This window comes from Schistocerca nitens, chromosome 2 (genome assembly GCF_023898315.1).
Source record: "Schistocerca nitens isolate TAMUIC-IGC-003100 chromosome 2, iqSchNite1.1, whole genome shotgun sequence".
Classification (NCBI taxonomy): Eukaryota; Metazoa; Arthropoda; class Insecta; order Orthoptera; family Acrididae; genus Schistocerca; species Schistocerca nitens.
In genome coordinates, this window is record NC_064615.1 from 150,081,953 (window position 1) to 150,086,951 (window position 4,999).

Here is a 4,999-nt window from a genome sequence, read left to right on the forward strand (position 1 = left end):
GTGAGACACAATTTTGAAGGAGCTGTGCTGTTTTCAGAGTACCAGATGGTTGTGTTCTATGCAGTTCTTGGAAACGTTCTTTGATCACTTCCCGACTAATATGTTTGTTCCCATCTGTAGATTAAGTATGGTACTTATATATCTCTCTTAGTACCTTTTTCACTCCCTTGTGATCTAACAAATTCTATGCTTCAATTCTCATTTGGTAGATGCCCATAATCACTGCAGGTGGTAATTTTCCCTTCTAGTTCATTTTCTTGCAGTTCTGAAATTTTCTTTTTGAACTTTCTTAAATCACTTTCTCAGTCTTATCCGTTGTCTACTTTTGTTCACGAGTGACAAAGTGGCAATATTCGAAGTTCTTTCTCCTCATTTCATTAATCGTGTAGGCAACATTTGCGAATTATTTCCGAATATCAGGATTCACAAGGTTCTCACAACACTCAATCCCATTACAAAAGAAATGTTTCCAGCTAACCCACGATTCGTAACGAACAGTAAACTCCATATTTATCCATACAATTTGGAGCAGGTTATAGTTTAATTTCCAATGTCCTCTGCAAATAATTTTGGGACGAGGTAGATCTTTCGCCTTAACAATTAAAGCATGTTTGTTGGAAAAGCTGACAGGTATTACAGCGTAATCTTGCACAGTTACTCCTGTTGTGATGTAGATTCTATCAAACCTTGATACTGCCCCTGGCGAGGCGCATGTGTAATGACAAGCCCCTCAACTACATCTTTCATTTTCAGACTTCCAATTCTATTTTGCAGGGTACCACAGAAGGGCGTTGTCACCTTGAATCTATCGCCCTTAAAATGCAATTAAAATCTCCTGCGATGACGATCTAGCCTTTTGCCTGTCTCAGAAAATATTGGACTTCATCGCTGAAAAATTTTTCCGTGCAGCTCTGTTATTTGATCTGGAAAGAGCATAGAGGCTTAAAAAGGTTACTCCATTCAGAACGTCTTTGACTATGCGTGCTCTCGGCTCTATCAGTATATCCTATAATTCGAAACCTTTTTTGGTTAAAATACAGCAATCACTTCCATCATAGCCATCATTTTTATACAGATTATATTTCTGGAAAAAAAATCTGCATCTTTGTAAATGATTTCTTGTTCTAAGAAATTTCCCCAAATCTCTTTTTCGTTTCTAACCCCATAAATATTTAACGTTACAAACATGAGCCCTCTTCTACTTTATATGCTGCTAATAGTAACTAATATTTTTTTATCTTCATGAGTTTTGTGTTTTGTTCGGATTCAGATTATGTTTGGTCACTTTCAACATCAATCTTTCCAGTGTTTTGTGTTGTGCTTTCTCCTCTTCGTTCCATGGTGTACCATGGCTTCATCTTTGACGATTTCACTTCACTTTGATGTTTGAGCGACTTATGATTCTCAGCGTTATCGTCTAAAATACTGAAGCTATCGTACAACCAGTAGATTTCCAAGGCAGTAGGTTGAACGTAATGATTATGATTGTCAAACGAGGATCTTGATGTATTTTTCCTGGGAGTTTCAGAAGATATGGTGAACATGTGGGAAGCAGAAAACCTCACAGAAAGTGTCTGTGGTCAGCTGCTTTGCTGAGACGTGTTTAACATCAGACAATACAATTTAGAGCTGAACTGTTAATAACAAATCTGTATTTCTCAATATTTTCGAGAGCGATCGGAAAACTGTGTTATTATCGCTGCTAATCAGAGATGCTATTACCGACTGAGCCACGATTACTCTGCTGCCAAGTTCTTGATTTACTGTTTACAAATTGTGTTGTGAGGCCATTTTCGAAAAACTGCATAGTTCTCACATTCAAAGAAAGAAAATACATCAATAGCTTCCAAAATTGTAATTAATATACCAACTGAAGATATAATGAGCTGCTCTTTTAAGTCGATAGCAAGAATGGCTACTCCAATTTAGTTAGCATCTCTAACAGTCACAGAAGTCGATACACGGCCTCTGTCATCTTCGATACAGTGTCATCACGCCCGACTATATCGGCGAGCAGACAATGTCACCCTTTCAAAGCAACGAACAGCGTAGCGCCGTCTCCCGTTATTACGGTGCGACCACTCACAACGCACTGTCTGTGCGCATCATGTCTGCACAGAAAGATAGCTGCGTGTGAACAGAATATTTGCGCAGATATGAGATATTCGCAAATATGGAATTTCGAGTTGGATGTTTGGATAAAACTGCTTAAATCTGTCGACACCAACCACATCTGTGCAGACATATTGTAGGTTGTTAACATAAAATCGCCGAAAATCTAGCGTGAAACGTGTTTGAGTCATCTTGTGTTTTTCGTATGTTTGTGCACCAGTGAATTTTAAAATGGCAGACACTCGGCAGTGCTCTAGAGCACTGGTCATCGACTGCAGGCTACATGTGGCCTGAAACAGGTACTCGAACGGCCCACGACCCCCAGCCGAATTTTATAATACAGGGCTAATATAAATGACCTATTCGTTTTCAAAATTGTATATTCTTCAGTATGATTGATGCATGAATAGAAATGTGTCCCATCAAGTTGGCACTGTGCGCACCAGTTGGCGTTAAGAGTGGAATGCCTTGACAAAAAGGCGCCAAAGCATTATGTTGGAATATGCGAGATGTTTATCTGTTACAACAGCGAATTGTGCATTCAAAAGAAATTATGGGAAAGAAATGCCATGTACACAGACAACTGTGCGCTGGTATCTACAATTTAAGGACACTGGTTTCCTGTGTAAACACAAAAGTACTGGTCAACCGAGTGTGGCAAATGCAAACGTGAAGAGAGTTAGGGAAAGTTAAGCATGCAGAAAAAAAGTTGATTTACACAAAGGAGGGTGCTAGAGCATTTCAGATTTCAACAAGTAGTAATAGATTTACTGTTAGCAAACCAGTACCAGATGTTTTCTAAAGTGCAAACAAATCAACGAATATTTCATGGAAGCATTCCCAGTACAACGTTCAGTCCAACACGATTGTCCCTCATCAGTGCTACTGTTTATCATATCTTTAGAACAATTAAACTATACAGTGAGCACCTCAGTACAAGGATTACATGTTGGTTCACAACGATTCACTGTAAACGACTATACTGACGATGTTACCATTATAATTACAGGACCCCAAGACACCACAGAAGTGTTAGAGATAATGGATGATTGTAAAGAAGCAACAGGGCCAAAGATAAACAACGATAAAACACAGATACTTTATTTAAATGAAAGTGCTCACCCCATGCAACGCCCCTTCACCAAATGAGCTCAAATGGAAGTGGCGGGACTGAAATTAAGGAAAAATGTAAGCAAGTTATTTGACACTAGTTCAAAGGAGTCATAAAAAAAGTAAGAGGTGCCCAGATAGCGAACAGAACAAAAAAAGTAAAGATCATTCAAAGGACTGAACGCATAAACATGCTGGTCCTATCGAATATTTAGTACACTGCACAAATCATACCAATGAGTAGAAAATGTTTTGTACAAATTAGGAAGTATGTAGGCTGGTTTATTTGGAAAGGTACATGGCATGAAAAGATTGTGAGTCAAAATCTTCAGTCCCTACAGTAAAAAATCTCATACATAGACCTCAAATTACCAGCTAGTCAACTTGACTTATTGAAGGCTGGCTGGGGTATCATGGCGAAAAACAGAGATGACAGGAGGATGCAAATACAACATATGTTTTAGAGAAGATTTCAAATGCAAGATTGCATGTGACAAATAAACTAATCGAAAATTTTGGGGGAAAAACTCCATGTCCCACAGCAAACCAGATGAAACACAAAGACTTAAAATGGAAGACTGTCTGGTTAAATTTTGCAGTCAAATCAGAAAGTTCATGGTTGCTCTCAGGAGGTTACACATTTATAAATGATTTGATCCTGACAGCTGCACGACACCAGAGAATAAAACTAAATAATCATCTGCACCGTCAGTATTGTGGAATGGTTGACACTGCCTTACACTGAACAACAGACTGGTCCAGAATTGCAGGTTTCCCATACACTGAACAGTAGGTTTGCAATCAACCACTGTTAACGAAATAAAGAGCGAGGGAGGAGAATCTATATATGACCTGAAACAACACTTGAAGAACGAAAATCAAGAAATCCTCAACAATGAATGGAACATAGAAAAATTCTTACCATTCGTACATCTAATTTAAATGTTATAGTCATAGTCAATGTAGAAGTTTTGTGATACCTGTTGCCAAACAAATCTGGAAAAAAAGAAATGTTGGAAAATGCCACCAAGTAGCAGCGTGGTAAAGAGTGCATTTTAAACTGGATGCGGACAAACTACAGATACCAGTAGACAGAGTAAATATGTGCAGTCGTGTATTCTGACATATCCGACATCCTAAAACAGTACTGTCATGGTATCTCTGTGTTTCAACAAAAGAAGAAATATAATGAGCTGGATCTTAGTACAAATATTACAGTGACCTTGTAAACACTACTGAACACATATTTCTCTGAAATGTCTACTTATTTGCCAACTCAGCTACGCTACTGTAACATTCAAGTTCTTCTCATGGAAAATGTATTACTTGTAACACATAATATATATTTTTCTTTAAATTACATTCATTCCTGTCACTTCAGGAAGTGCAGTACATTGAATACTTGTCAGTTTATATTTATATATATTACTCATTTCTGCATTATCAATACAGTTTGAATATTTATACAATCCAAAAAATGTATTGTGTGACTAGTGACTATGTATGTAAGCAAAGTACTCTGCCCTGACAATGAAACGAAACATACTGCTTTTAGAAGGAAGTGGTCCAATCCAACATGTCGAAACACACCCTAAAAAAATTTTATACAGGAATAATACTCCAAAAGAAACGCAATGTCAATATTTTAGCAGCAAAGACAAACTGCAAGTATTTTAAAAAAAAGATTGAAAGTTGCCAAATTCGTAGCTCACAAGGCGGCTGGAGATATGTACATCCCTATCCTTCTCTAGCAGGTAGGGCATGCACAACATGGCAG